Below are 16378 nucleotides of genomic sequence, written 5' to 3'. Positions count from 1 at the left end.
TGCTTAACTACCATAGTACGATGCATTGTTGGAGAAATCAACTAGCTAGTCACGAGAGTTTCCCAAAACCGTATGTCGCAAAGTATCGTTCAACCACGTTGGTTTATGACGTCTCGCACGTGGTGGACTAATAACTTATTTTAATTAATCTGTTTGAGATCGAATTAACGCTAGATTTTGTCATATAAGTTACAGACATGGCATCTAAAGACCATTTCTGATTGTTCTCAGTTATTTTGCTTTATTACCAGACTCAATATGTGGCTCGTTCTTACATAGTAGAGCACGTTCGCACATGCGCAGTCTTCAAAAACGGTGATTTAAATCTCTTGACAAACTAAAAGACGTAAATTACATTTGTATTGTATTCTAAATAAATAACACGGGTTGTACTGAATGTCAGCTTGCTTATTTTGCTAAAGATAAGGATTTATTCAGTCTACATCTCATGTAAACTAGAAACTATGCTTCTAACCACAGCTCGAGAGCTGTCGTTCCAACCACACAAGTTTGCGATGCTGTTTGCGAACGTTCGTTGGAACGATGGTTTCGGGAAACACCAAATCGTTGAACTATGCTGATAACGACGGAACTTGCGACCATAGTTGGCTAACGATGCTTTCGGGAAACGCACCCCTGGATTGCCGTAGAAGGAAATTCACCACTTTTACTGAGAAGCGTCTGGACTTGCGGTGGACATCCAACTCGGCTCACATCAAAGTGTCCAATGTCCAAATATGTCACAGTCTCATTAGCGCAGTGGTTCTCAAACTTTCGTCGGGTGTAAAAAAAAACACTTCCTCATAACTTTGAAACCGGAAGAAGCATCAAGAAGACTTAACCCTCACACTTAATTCTTTTTCATTAATGTTTCTCTTTTTATGACAGACCGCACTGAAACACACTCAAACCCTACCCATACGTGCCTAAAAATAAAATGTTTTTAATCTGGAACCCATACTGAAAACCAATAAAAGCCCTTTCAATCGCAAACCTACTTACAACAAATCTGGTTTCCGCTCCTCCATCCTCCATCATATGACCCGGAAACCGATCGAGCTCAGCCATCTTGAAGGACATCTCAATTCTCTAATTGCACCGCGAGGAGGCGATGATCGTGGAGGCTTCCTGAGGAGTCATAAGCGAGGATACACTGGTGTATCCTTTGTGGAAGTTTTTTATCGACTAAACGTGACGCACGTATCAATTCTCCTCCCCCTTCACATCGGTCACAATCATTTTAATTTATACTTTACGTTTGCAATTTATATAAACCACACATCACACATATTTTAACAGGGTATCTTGCTTTATTATTAAATAACCAAACTTCAACAACGTAAGGGCAGATCCTTTGATCCATAATCCTCTTTGCTGATGACGATGAGAAGTGACGCTAGAGTGATCAAGTATTCCAATGTAGAAAAAAAGCTTTCATTCGATTCCTACGTCCTCCTTTTCTTTCCTTGCAACCTTCCCTCGCGTCCTACAGGGGGTGGAGCTGAGACGCGTCGCGAGGATAGGAAACGAGGATGCACAAATAAGAATTGAGAAGCACCCATATTAGACATGAGCTTGGCTTCTGACGTCACACTTGGATGTGGGGGGTTGGATTCCCTATACTTGCTTTTACTTCAGCAATTAAACATTTTTATAAACAACTGTTAAACTGTTTTTTTGTTCTCATTAGTATGGTTGAATTGGATTGTCAAAGGTCATCAACAAAGATATTGGTTAAAAAATGAGAATACATGCATGTGAAACTTGTGACCTAGTTTTCCCCAATCGGTTTGATTAGTCATTTCATTCACCTGTGTCCTGTTCATTTACTAAATAAATTCCTTTGTTGGCTCTGTGTATTTAGACCCTGTGTTCTCCCTCTGTCTTCGTCCGTTCTCTGTAATATTTCTGTGGGTTTCTACTGGTTCCTGAGTGTTTATGATTAAAATCTGTTTATAGGTTATTCCTCGTTGTGTGGTTTGTGTAATATTCTGAGTTTGCATTAAACTTTTTTTTGTATTCATTTTGAGAAATACTGAATCTGTGTTTGTGTAAGTGAGATGAGTAAATGCATATTGACATTTAGTCTAGAACTACAATAAGCATCATGTTCACACAGCGCACACAACGCTTGTGCCTTACTCCCGATTTCTCTCAACATGGGGACAAGGGAGGCGTCAGTCAATAAATGGGAAAACAAAGTAAATTATTTGAAAAAGTAACTCAGATATTTTGTTGTAAACTTAAAGGTAATGCATTACTTTACTCGTTAATTGAAAAAAAAATCTGATTATGTAACTTTCATTACTTGTTATATGTTACCCCAACACTGTTCCTAATATTCAGGAATAGGTACACACTATTTCAACTTAGTCCCCTCACTGTCTGTAAATTTCTATCCTTGTCAATTTTGCACACAGTTTCAAGTATATATACTGTGTGTGTGTATATGTATATGTATATGTGTATATATACACATATATATATATATGTGTGTGTGGTCTTTAGCGTCCTTCTTACCTCCCCTGCCTCCCATGCAGGGAACACCTGGGTTCGAATCCTACTCGGAGTGGTGCTCATTATTCCCCATAAAGGTCTTCATTATTTGTTATTATTGCATTGGTAGAAGCCTAATCTACCAATTATAATCCTTTTTCATAATCCTCTTTGCTGAATTGTCACTAAATAATATTTTTGGTGAAGCCCTTTGGGGAACTATTGCTCTTTGTTGTTAAAAGTGTGTCATGAACTTCACTCAAACCTGTTCACCAACCCTTTCAGGTCATTGTCTCATCATATTCTCAGAACAGTAGCAAACCCTCAAAACATGAGTTTGTAGCTATTTGTGCTCTTTTTGGTAGCGAAGTGGTGGGACACTTTAACCTAATTGACCTTAATGCTTATGGCTCTCAGAGGCAGTAATTGCACCCCATATCTGTCTGCCTTGACCTCTCTCACCACTGCTGTGCTTTGGCAAGGGCAGCTCTTTCAGCTAAGCAAGTGGACTCATTGCCACCAGAATAGAGATGTGTTGATGTCTTTTGCAGTGTTTTATTATTTTCCTTTCTTTGTTCTATTTTATGTGAATGATGTCTTGGAGAGGATTAGTAACCTTAAAAAGGTAATTAAACATGTCTTTAGCACATTTATTTTCAAACTTGAAAATAACGAATTGTGACAGTCCAACGTCCTTTTCTATTTGTCATTTTTTAATCTAAAGAAAACCACTGGTCTTTTCTTCTATAGCCATGGCAACATGAGAGCATGCTATTTAGAAGAGCGAGAAAAAACACTGTAATTTTAACACACGCAAAGTGATAATAAACAGACACATAATCATCGTTATAATTCATCAGTTTCGACAAATTAGAGGGGTAGCCACATAGCCATGACCTTTGACATGTCTTACACCTCTGAGCTTTCATCCTGATGGCTTCATTTGTCACTCTGCACTACCACTAAAACAGCATCACGCCAGCTATGGTGAGATTAGAAAATTACACAAATGGAAGGGTGGAAAGGTATAATTGAAAATGGCAAATGGTTGAATGGGGAAGACATTTAAAATGAGTGCTCTGTGCTGTTAGGCTGGCAGGATGTTGGGAAGCCTTGGAGGGGCATGCTAAAGAATCATTACACTTTGTGACAGGTCTCCAGGACAGCGCCCGTTGGAGAAAGCTGGCACGTCGTGCCCAGACAAACAAGAGTAGAGTTTAATCACGGAGATTACTGCAGTGCCGCTGCTGCCATGACAGGGACTAATTGAGGAAATACAAGACACCTTCTAATGAACATCTAATTAAAGCCACACAATGTCCCAAGAAGCATCTTGAGGAACGTACTAGGGAAAATAAGACATGGCATGGTGCCTTCCAGAGCGTAAGTGGTACTTAAGCCGCTTTGTCTTTGTGGCTTGTTTCCTGAAAGCATTGTTATGCATTACTTAAATATATTTGGAGGTTTGAAAAAGAGTGATAACTGTCAGCCAGCAGCAACTCCCATTTATTATCATGAGCAGTAGCGATCCAAAACATGAAGTTTCGAAATTTGTGTTTTTACTGTAGATTTCAAGAAAAATAATAAAACCCATCCAATGTCACTATTCCGTAATGAAATAACATACAGTATAATTTGTATAATGTATATGACCTGACCACATGTATTTTTGCAAAAGAATGGCCAACATCCGATGCTTAAATCCCCTGATTACTAAGCTGTCTCCTGAAGGACCTCCTGAGGACAGTGTCCTCATGTTGGCCTCTTCTTTAACATTATCGCCTGACATGCATTCAATTTAACCAGGGTGCCAAGTTGGATGCCAAGAATGTAACCTTAAATGGTACCATAATTTGGACCACTGCTGGTCCCATTATATTTAGATTCGCAGAAGTCTTGGAGTTGCATCAGAAAATGACCCTTAGCAACCAAGGCATGTAACAACATTATTATCTGCATTCTAACAAGCCGGAGACTTTTTGGAGTGCCTTTTGACATTGCCATTCAATTCTGTCTTGTATAGGAGACATAACGAAGCCCACTCTGAGGACGTATGCCAAGGATGAGACACATTTTCGAGCTGTCACTTTGCTGGTCATTTCACCCTAATTGGGACATCACCGACCTGCTTTCCCTGAAAATATGTCATGGTTTGCCCTTGTAATTATGCTGTACCTGTCAAAGGCTGTAATATCACACCAAACAACTCAACTTTTGCTTATTTTACTAGCATAAAGCAGAATTTATATGATATGTGACCTTAGAAATAGTGCTTGTAATATAACACCATTTTTCAACACCATTTGAAACCATGGTTGTCTTTTATTGTTTTTTTTGCACCCATTCACTCCTTGGAATATCAGTATACAAATGTAAGCAATGGAACAGATTCGACGAATCTATTGCCAAGTTTAATCTTAATCTTACTGAATTTTCAATTTTAAAGCATGAGTTGTTGCTCAAATTTTTACATTTGTATTCATGCCAACACAAATAAACTGAAGTTGCTGAATGCCAGTAAATGTTGGGCTTTCCAAGAAAGTTGGGGTAATTGGAATGTCTTTCGTTTAATATCACCAGATAAGGCAAAAACCAGTAATCTAATTCTATATGATGGTAATTATACACAATTTTTTGTGTTTGTGGGTGTTCTTTATTGTGCCCGTCTGATGTCTGGGATAACATTATAGCATGACAATATTCTGTTTTTGTTGTTGTATCATGCATTGGATGCTAAATAGGCTCATTCACTCTTTTTTTATTATTATATTATTATTTATTTATTTTTAAATCCAAAAACATATTTAATATGAAGAACGTCATTGAGGTTGTCTGAGAGTATTTGGAGCCAACAACAGGGACAAATTGGCAAATTACTTATCCAAACTTTAAAATATGCTAAGTATACTTACCATCACAAATTGCACCCAAAATCATATCCATTGAGGCCATTGTTTCGTCTACATGATTACAAGAACTAAATTTGTGCAAAAGAAGGGATCTGGACTTTGTATAGGTTTTCCTTGGCTTTCACCCCAAACAATCTGCCACCAAGACTTAGTCAGGGACAGAGACATGGCAATAGAAACATACCCTCAGGTTAAAACCCATTTTTTACGGATGTTTTAAGTGGCAATCGTTAAAATTCAAAGCATGGACATTAATTGAAGAACTCTTTAAAAATCAAGCCCAATTTACCCACAGGAGCTTTAGTGAATGGGATTCACGTTATCAAATAGTTTGCCAATTTTACTCTTTACTTAGCTGCTAATATGTTTGACAAGTCCTTTAAATCAGTGATACTGAGAAGGCTGTTTGATTGGACTAGTTGTCACTTTAAAAAGGATGCCTGAGGCTGGTGATTGACTCACTCTAGATGAAATGAGAGAGCTTTGTGAGGGATGCTGCTCTGGAAGTGTCCGTTGGATTAAGAGCTATTATGGGAACATCTATTATGACACCTAAATCATCAGCTGCAAGGCGCAGCCAAATGCACCATGAAACGGACCCGAGAAGACCTCGCTCCTCACACTCCATCTGTGCTGCTTGTCACACGCTTTTCAGCATGGAGTGGAGACAGTGCTGCTAAGAAAGAGCGGGCTGGAGAGAAACAGAGGGATGTACATATGTAAGCGCTCGATCTGGATATGTGGCGCCCAACGTAGGGCACATGAAAGGGTCTCATTGAGCTGCTCGGTTTGGGTGAGATGTGTTTGCTTCCTCCAAACACACTTGGGGTCTTTCCATCACCTTCCTGAAAAGTAGTTTACTCGTTGTTCTGTTTCGTCGCATTTCATTTTTGTTATGAAAACAAACTGAGATGTTCTTCATTTGACATGAACAATATATGTCAAATTCCCATTATGGGAGCTGACTTATTAAATTTAGTCTTTAGAATTAATCCTGGATTATGAAACAGATATACAGTACAGAGATAACTTGGATGAAAGGACCGTGCAGGGTCTTGCCCCACTTGCTCTTACCTTGAGGTGAGTTCCTTCCATCTAATTAGAAGATAAAAGCTGCCACTTTCACAGTGCTCAGGGCATGCTCGGAGAAACTCGGAGAGTGAGTGAAGGAGACAGAGAATGAGTGGGGTTGAGTGCGCTCTCAGGTTGCCATGGACACCTGCCAGAGCGTTCAGGTTCGAGATCTGTGAGCACTTAGGAGATTGAGATGTGAAGATCTTTGGCATTTTTAAATGAAGTGAATTGAAAACAGGCTATATGTTCATGTTTTTTATTTTTTTTATTAGATAATGAAAGTGTGTAGATTTACATTTTTTCATTATAAAAAATAAAATAAAATAAAAGGTATAGTAAGGTAAATAAACAATATTTACAGCATACAAAAAAAAAACACAGTTCAATTCACCCTTCGCCAGAAGTTTAATTGACAGGGGATCTGACCAATCAAAATCCGCCATCCGCAGAATCTGCCATTTTGCGGATGGCTGGCGTCTTTCCACGGTTGAAACAACATTCCTTCTGATGTTCATTCATGTTTATTTGATGCTATAAATTAACTAGAAGGAAGAGATGATCGGTTCACAAGCATTTTCAACTGAGGTGCTACAGCGATCTGCCACTACACATTTAAGAGCCAAAAAACGTTATTTATTATTTCAATTTCTTGAAGAAAAGACAACATTTGAAAGCTGAGACTTGGTTTCATATCAAGCACAATGTTCTCTCACCATTTTTGACACGCGTTCGCCGTGGTCCTGCAGCTATCGAAAGCTTCTGCTCTTCGTGTTTTTTCCGCTGTCTCGTTTCGTGTTCATATATACATTTTGTGAGCTTATTTCGTCCATTAGATCGAAAGATCTGAAAAAGCCTTACCCGCTCATAGACCCTCCCCTCAAAGAAATCAGGACAGAAGTGGTTGAAAGTGGACAATAGAGACAGATTAAAACACTAGGTGTAAACAGGAATGTGTATCACATTTTACAAACGACTGTTTCCCATGTATTTGTGACTGTTATTTATGTAATGTGAAGCTAGTAGAGAACTATAATTGTCCAATTCATTCTAATTATAAAGAGCAACATGTTGAGCATATTTAATGAACATTCAGAAGGATGCAGTTGACAAATCTAGTTTGATATAGAATAGCACATTCTTTAAGTGAGCCGGTGTCGAACGTAGCAAGGTTCTTTATATAAATGTAAACCAGTGAAGTACAATATATAGTTCTTGACTATTTTTCCATGTATCCAAAGTCTTCCATTTTAAAGCATACTCAGATAACCCATTGTTTCCCCTTAGTAGATTGGAGAGCTGTTCATGCGGCAGCAGGGTGGTTGTCATCATAGAGGGTCTCCATGCAAGCTAGTGGCTGTGTCTGTGGCAACCAGAGTGGTAATAGGGGAAAAAATAAGTTGAGGCACCAGCCGTAATCCTGCGTTCAGAAGATCCAGATGGCTAACCTTTCAGTCAAAATATTGTTTTTGGAAAGAGGTGTGTGGACTCCTACCTCTCTCTCCCTCTCTCTGTCTAGAGCTCTCGGCTTCTCCAAGCCCCCAATCCCTCCTCCTTTATTTCTCTGTACTTCATCAGATCTATTCAGGCTCAGAGTTCATCAGAACGTTCTAGAATGGAACATGAAATCATGTGATGTTCTAAGCGTGCTTACCTTGCACATGTGTATGTGTGTGTAAATGAATGGATGGATATGCGTGTTAAACGTGGGCTCCCCTCAGTCTCCTGGGCAGGACACACACAGAGCGACCTTGTGTTAAGGAGAGGGCTGACTCGAACCTGCCCACGCCACTCAGTACCGTTGATATATAGACCACCAGTGGAATTTCCAACACAAAAACACAGTTGCTGAGAGTTAACTGAGAAGTATGCAACAAATGTCATGGTATATTTTGATTTGGGATATTCAAAATAATGAAATGGCCTAAATATTTTATATACGTAGCCCAGCGAGCATAGGGCAAATTCTGCTGGAAACATATATATTTTTTTTTTAAAAGAATTAAATAAAGTAAATGTTATCAACATGGGTCATAATACTTCTCTTTGTATCAAAGACAAATATACTAATTCAATTAACTATTAAACGTTAAAGGTTAATAAATTAAAACTGCACAATTGAGTCATCATTTACACAATCTCATGTAGGACATGTAGGACAAAAGAAGATATTTTATATATAGCAAAACAGCTCTGGAGAGAGAGAGAAAGAAAGAAAGAAAGAAAGAAAGAAAGAAAGAAAGAAAGAAAGAAAGAAAGAAAGAAAGAAAGAAAGAAAGAAAGAAAGAAAGAAAGAAAGAAAGAAAGAAAGAAAGAAAGAAAGATGTTTAAACATTATAAAAAAATTATTCTTTGAAAAAAAAATGTTTATTAAAATATATTTAGTTTTGTCCTTTTTTATATATATTTAAATATGCTAGTGCTATTTTGTTGCTCTGAAGTACTTTTTTATTAACTGTGCTGCTATAAAAACAAATCAAATCACATAAATCAGTAGATTAATCAAGATAATTACTGTTAATGTGCTGTCAATGACTAAACTAAAACTGTAATTGCACTGAAGGCTAAAAAAAAAAAAAAACACACGGCACACTGCCTCAGGAAAGATGCCGCTATGTGCTTCCTGTTAGTCCTCTGTCACCTTTAAGATAACAGAACACACGGTGTAAAGTACAGACATATTCCCACACTAAAATATACACATAAAAAAGTCAAACAAATCCTACTCTTATTCTCTGTCTCTTTCTCCCTCACACACACTTGGGTCCAGTCAGCGTGCCTCATGGGGGGAGCCGGGCTGGCTCCTGTGGTTGATGGTTGGGGCGTCTCTGCTGCTGTGCATTGCCACACTGGTCCTCTTTCCTCTAGAGCCGCACAGACAGCCAGACTCCTGCATGCTGCTGCTGCTGCTTCTGCTGTTGCTGCCGCTGGAACACACAGCTTGTGTCCAGCATTGAGCGCTCTAACAGCATGGCCAGAAAAGACAGAGACATTCCAGCTTGTTAGACATTCCCATTAGTTTATTAAATATAGGAAAGAACTGTCTGTGAGTATTTAGCGGAGAGAAGAGAGACAGCAAAGAAGGAGAAAGTGAGAAAGGTGTGCTGACTCAGAAATGCAGTTTTCCAGGTTGTCGCTCTGGATGCTGAATGAGGCTTGGTATTGTAACTAAGTTACGATAAGTGGGGAGGGCCAATAATAAATGCACTTACAGTTCAAACAAATTATGCTTTTGTTACTGAGTGCTCTGTACAGTAAAGGATAATTATGCATTTCCCCCCCCCTTAACAGTTTCCTCTTCCCTTGTGACTGACCTCGGCTACATCCTGTTGCAGTGTTTTTACAGTAAGCAAACTCTTTTACCGCTTTTTGTCGTATTTGTGTGCCCCGTTTCAATGAAATCCCCATTATGCTATTGTAACACTAGATATGTATGATGAACTCATTCCTTCTTACCAAACCCATTCCCATTAAAGGTCAGATATCCCCAGGATATTGTAAATAGGGTCAATACAAATGTGATGTCACTGAGAGAATGGAATTCCGTGAACCCGAGGGAATACACTTTTGATGTGGTAAATGCTTGTCTTCCCTGTACTTGCGCTATTCCAGGTTAAAATATCATTCATAATTGAATTAGTATAAATATGTCTTGAAAATCCACATTGTGTCACTGTCAGTATAATGTGTTATCGTGTGAATTTAAACCGTACAGAAATAATGGCGATGACAGGAATCACTGCTTTTATTCCACACTCTCACAATGCTTTTATATTTTAAGGACAGGACAGGACGGGACAGGACAGGACAGGACAGGACAGGACGGGATGGGATGGGATGGGATGGGATGGGATGGGATGGGATAGGATAGGATAGGATAGGATAGGATAGGATAGGATGGGATGGGATAGGATGGGATATGATAGACGATAGAGGATAAAGGATAGGATAGAGGATAGGATAGGATAGAATAGGATAGATGGAGATGGAGATAGGATAGACGAATGGAAGGACAGACAGATAGATAGATAGATAGATAGATAGATAGATAGATAGATAGATAGATAGATAGATAGATAGATAGATAGATAGATAGATAGATAGATAGATAGAGTAGATGTTCTTATGCAAAGCATGTCCCAGTTTGTTTGATGTTCTTGATGACAGTTGCTACAGCAATTCCAGCAATGACAACGGTCTGAGCGTCATTGATATATCTCAATCCTAAATTTACCTCTGAGCCTGGAGAGACGGGAACAGGTGGAGATCAGGCACTGCCAAATACTTTTGCCACAAATCTTATGGGCCATTTTTTCATGGGGGTGTGTGTTTAGGGAGCTAGTGTCTCATTTCTGTGTCTATGCATTGCACCCTTTTCAGATCCAAGAGAGTTTGCGGGGCAACACAACCCACATCAGGGTTTCTGTTCAAAGCCAGCTGGTCTGGCTTTATTAATGCAGGGCATTTCTTTTGTGTTCATTCTTTTTTATTGTTCTTCTTCTTCTTCTTCTTTTTTTTGTAACCGTTTGATTAACCTGGCCCACAGCTGGAGCTGAAGGGTGTGACTTCCTGGGGAAGCACAAGATCGGCACCGGTGAGTTTTTCCTCTCCAAGCTCTTCCCTTCCTCCTTCCCCTCTCGTGATGAGCCGAAAAATTGTGTCTGTGGAAAAATAGAGAACTGCACAGTGGCCGAGCATAGTTTGTTGTAGGGAGAGGTTTTTACATTTGTCCTTCTGTGAGGAGATTTTCAGTTCAAACCGTGTGAGCAGGAAAGTTTGGGGGGTCTGAAACATAAGGTGAAACATGTTACTAATAATCCATATAATAATTTGTACTAATTTCTATATTTATTTAATCTACAATTGGAATTATCACAAACACAAGGACTGTTTAATCCTGAGATTATTTGCTGTTTTTATAATGTTTTTATTCCTCAACGTCAGACTAAATTATTACTCCCGTTCAGAGTAATTGAATCCAACAACTATTTGCTTGGTTTGAAATGAAGCATGGGGGAAACCTCCTAGTCTCAGAACAGTGTTGATCCTTCTCACTTGTGAAATAGCTGCCACAACAGAATCAATATCAATTTGAATCACTCTGGCCTTAGTACAAGTTTGACATTGCTAGTTTAAGTTTGAAATAACAGGGGAATAGGTGAGCATACACTAGCAGAAGCGGTCTGAACAGTTTGACAAGTTTGCACATGAGAACTCAGGGAATCTGTGGGAAGTGTTTAGAATGAGAGAAAACAGATAAATATTTTATAATTCTGAGACATACAGAAAATGTAAATAAAACGTTATCACAAACTGTATAATAAAGATGAATGCCTGTATTATTTGGAAAATACCTTGCAAAGAAGAGGAGATGTGGTATTTTTTTAATCATAAGTTATATATAAGAATATATTATATATAATAAATATATAAGTGTGCGTGTGTGCGTGTGTGCGCGTGTGCGTGCGTGCGTGCGTGTGTGTGTGTGTGTGTGTGTGTGTGTGTATATATATATATATATATATAATTACAAAAAATTAAAGTTCATTGTTGAAAAAAGTATACATATATTCTATATTTATAATAATCCTATACTTTAAATATTGACAATATTCTTAAGACTCAACAAATATACACTTAGTTTTGACATCAGCTTAGTCCTTTGAGAATAAAAATCGGGATTCAATCTGCTTCTTCCACTATAGTTTATTTGCATTCTGAGAACAATGTTTCTGAGGCAGCATGTTTTTAAGAAAGCATCCCTTGCAAGCTTTCTGCCATCTAATCCCTCTCTTCCTGGGTGTTCAGGGTGTGACATTCAGCACCCCCCACCAACCCACCCCATGGAGACACCGGCAAGGCAGCTCTGACCCAGTTTACCAAAGCTCCCATGTTTGTCATTTGAAAAACTTTCTCGCTACCAAAATAAATAAATAAATAAAATCTTTGATCTGAATTGTGGTTGGAAAAGAGCGTTGTTTTCTCGCAGCAAAGGTGGTGCACTTTGTAGAGGAGGCACCCTTTTCTTTTTGAACCCTTCTCTGTCTATTCGCCAGTGGCTATGTCAGGATTTGGTTTGTCTGCCTGTTTGTGTGTGTGTGTTTCCGTGCACTAGTCCTCTTCTCCCAGCTCCCGCAGGCTCCTGTGTTATTTGCAAAATCTATAATAGCCCCAAATTAACCTGAAATTACACAAATATGGCAGTCAGCCTTGTTTGCTTTTGCTCACATTTATAAGAGCATTTAAAAGCACAAGTGATCTGACTTTAGCTAAGAACTGAAGCCACTCGGTTTTACGGGTGCGACATAGACAGACCTATATTTGTGCACTAATGCTGTCTACAACTACGAAACATATACGGTGTTGAGAAATGAACCCCCCACATTTATTTATATTAATCACAGTTGGCACGCAGGCGTCGCAGTAGTTACCATCCTTATGTTGCATATTGCAGATCCAGATGCCATGTTCTTAGGTTACATGCTTCCACATTACTGTCTATTGGAGGAGAATTTCATATTTAAAACAAACGGTGACATATTAAACACATGGAAACAGTTTCATCTCTGTAGGGTTGAAAAAAAAAGGAGAATTATCTTTAACCTATAATTGCTCACAGTGACGGCTTACTTTTTCTTTCTCCTCTCTCTTTTTCATAATCTAATTCCAATATTTCACACTGGAGCTGTAGTCTTGGCCATCTGACGTTGCTCCTTTCTTTATTCTCTTTCTCTCTTTCTGCTCATCCACTCCTCTGCCCCTTGGAGAGGGTGGCATCGGCGCAGCGCTCCGCTCCGCTCAGCTCCTCCGTGGGTCTTACATGTTGGATGGGGCCCGTCTGAATCTACAAAACACGAGTGCTTCACCGCCTTTTGATCTCAGGCTAATCTCTGTTGCCTGCCTCCAGTCTCATCTTGTTTGAATAAGAATGAGTCTGGGGTGCTATTGCAGGCACAAAGAGGTTTAGGCGGCATCCGTTCAGCAGAGCAACGCTGCGCGGGTATGTGTACCGCCAGATTCACTCCTCAAGACTCAGCGCTCATATGCTTCTATATTCTCCAGTGTGAAGCGTAAAGGTCTTTTTTTCTGACTTGTTAAAAACCTCTGACATTTCATTTTGCCTGAGTAGTTAATGAGTGAATTTCCCTGTAAATATAATGGGAATTTGAGATCCAACCATGACTTATCTAAAGTGTCTCTTATTGATGAAACCTTTAAAAAGTCCCCCCCCCCCCCCGAACAAAGGCATAGTTCACAAAAAATGAAAATTATTTTATTATGTTACCCACACTGATGTCCTTTAAAACCAGTGTGACTTTCTTCCTTTTGTGGAAGGATACATTTAACAAAATGTCCAAGCTGTTCTTATCCATACAAAGAATGTTAATGTTCAATATGACATTCCACCTCCATAAATTGACCTCTGCGACAGCAAATTTTTCAAAGCAAGATATTCTGTGAATAATGACTATAATTTCCAAAGTTTGGGGTCAGTAAGCTTTTTTTTTTTTTACTTTTTTTTTTGGTAACATTTTTTACAGTACCTTTGTTATAAATGTTACATGTAGTTACGTACTATAGTAATAACAGTAAATTATGCACAATACTATACATGCAACTAACCCTAAACCAAACCCTAAACATAACGGTAAGTGCATGTATTAATATTCATATTACTCAGTTCTTAATGTTTAATAACACTGCAACAAAGACACCTTAAAATAAAGGGTTATACTTTATTTTTAAGGTGTCCTTGCCACAGTGTAATTAAACAATGAAGTACTAAGTAATAGTAATTAACTACATGTGCTTACTTTATAATTAGGGTTAAGGTTTGGTGTAGGGTTAGTTGCATGTAACTATGCATAATTGACTGTTATTACTATAGTAACTACATGTAAAATGTTTAAGAGGGTCACTGTAACATAAAGTGTTAGCAAATAAAGTGTAGCCTTTTTTTCCCAAAGAAAGTAATACATGTATAGTAACACTGTAACAAAGACACAGTAAAATACAGTATATCCCAAACCTTTTTTCTTAGACTTAAAATCTTATTTTAAATTGAAATAATACTTCACAATATAAACATTTTTACTGTATTTTTTCATCAAATAAATGCAGCCTTGGTGAGCATATGAGACTTCTTTCAAAAACATTAAAACATTTTAGAATGGTAGTGTACATGTTTGTATTCTCGAATGAAGGAGATAAAATAATGACTTGAGAAAAAAATAGTTTTCTTTTTCGGGTGAACTTATCCTTGTAAACGTATGCCTTGTAAAATCTTGTTTTGAGTAATTTACGTGTAAGGCTATTATAGCACAACCTTTCCATTGTGGTGTAGACCTAAGATCCAGTCTGTTCTGTAGTTTATGTGGCATAGAGAGGGGCTTCTCGGTTCATGTCCTCGGGTCAAGAGGACAGTGGTCCTTTTTTTTTTTTTTTTTTACTACAGTCTGAGAAGAGAAAGCAAGAGAGTTTGATTTCTTTACCACTTGAAGTGTGCACGAGTGTAACTGGGCAGCAGTTTCAAGGAAAGAGAGAGAATAAATGAGAGAACAACACAGACAAAAAGTGAAGGGATGAAAGAGTAAAATAATATTTGATGTCTAATAAGAGTTTGGGACAAAAACGTTCTCCTAAAACACACACACACACACACACACACACACACACACACACACACACACACACACACACACACACACACACACACACACACACACACACACACACACACACACACACACACACACACACACACACAGACAGACATACTTATACATGTACGTAACCACCCCCTGCACAGATAATCTACACTGTCTGGTATAGCAACTGTTATGTGACCAGTTAGGAATATACATAAGAAAATTCAGGTAGAATTTCCATTACCTGTCCATAATGCCCACCATCTGTTAAGACCCGACTTCTGCACAAGCTCAGGAAACACCGGTTGGCACTCTAAGCCTGGAGACAGAAAAATGTGATGTTGGCATCTTTTTTAGTGTCGCCGTTGTGGGGGGAAATAAATGTTGAAACAATGAAATAACTGTGCAAGTTTTGTAGAGGTTATGAGTGAATTATTTTTCACCGTTCAAAGGAGGAAAAATCATTAGAGTATGGTTTTATTTTAAATGTTTTTTTTATTTTTCCAGCTTTTAACATTAGACAGACAAAGGGAACTTTGAGCTAAATGGTAAAATATACAAAGATGTAAAATAAGATGTGATGTAATCAACTGCGTAATTTAGGAAGCAGCAGACTTTCTGAAATAAAGAGACTGACAATTTAAGGTGGTCTAAGACAGAGAGTATATGCCAGAGCTTTTATTTGAGAGATTTGTACCTCATATTTATTTATTTGTTTAATAAATGCATGTTACTGTGAGTCAACATATGCTTGCTGCTGTATCCATTTGACTTACAGTTAAAGTTAAACTATTGTATTAGCTGTGATGGAGAGGGTTGACTCTTCTGTGAGAAAGCCTTAGTGTGCCCCTGCTGGCAGAGTTATGTATTGCAGTTACACATTTTACTCAAGGCAGAGAGCTGTTCCAAGAAATTGCCCTTTAAGCTGTGCTTTTACATGTTTGGAGCTAAAGTAAATATAGATTTTAACTTTTACTGTCATTTGACACTAACTCCTATTTAGGCCTCCATTAGGAAGTGGGACAGAGTACAGGTGTATTGACAGGGGAGATAAAGACTTCACTAGAGTGCAGGGTAACTGGAACTGGGGTGGCTTTTTCCAGCACACAGCTTTAATACTGAAACCAGAGCAGCAGCATCCTGCACAAAGGCTTAACCGTGTTGTGCTGCTTGTGGTTCATTTATAATGAATCAAAGGTGTAGCGTTCACGCGCTGTTTGCCCAACAGAACATGCAAATTACCAAATTTGTCCC

General features: G+C 38.5%; 2 protein-coding genes across 4 annotated transcripts in view; both read left to right on the top strand.

Moving 5' to 3' along the window:
- Positions 1 to 10800: 10800 nt before the first annotated feature.
- Positions 10801 to 16378, top strand: part of mef2cb (myocyte enhancer factor 2cb) — a 77494-nt gene continuing 71916 nt past the window's right edge. For 2 of the 3 annotated variants that reach the window (XM_079608513.1, XM_079608517.1), the window contains exon 1: positions 10841 to 11070. The gene's annotated coding sequence lies outside the window, so the exon portion shown is untranslated. Of the gene's footprint in view, positions 11071 to 16378 lie in introns of all 3 variants that reach the window. The other variant, XM_079608515.1, reaches the window with a different exon arrangement.
- ccnh (cyclin H) overlaps positions 15514 to 16378 on the top strand; it is a 184475-nt gene continuing 183610 nt past the window's right edge. Inside the window, exon 1 of the mRNA XM_079608519.1 lies at positions 15514 to 15517. The gene's annotated coding sequence lies outside the window, so the exon portion shown is untranslated. The remainder of the gene's footprint in view (positions 15518 to 16378) is intronic.

Source organism: Phoxinus phoxinus, assembly GCF_949152265.1.
Source record: "Phoxinus phoxinus genome assembly, chromosome: 3".
Classification (NCBI taxonomy): domain Eukaryota; kingdom Metazoa; phylum Chordata; class Actinopteri; order Cypriniformes; family Leuciscidae; genus Phoxinus; species Phoxinus phoxinus.
Note: the sequence above shows the minus strand (reverse complement) of the source record. Positions and strands in the feature narration are given on the sequence as shown.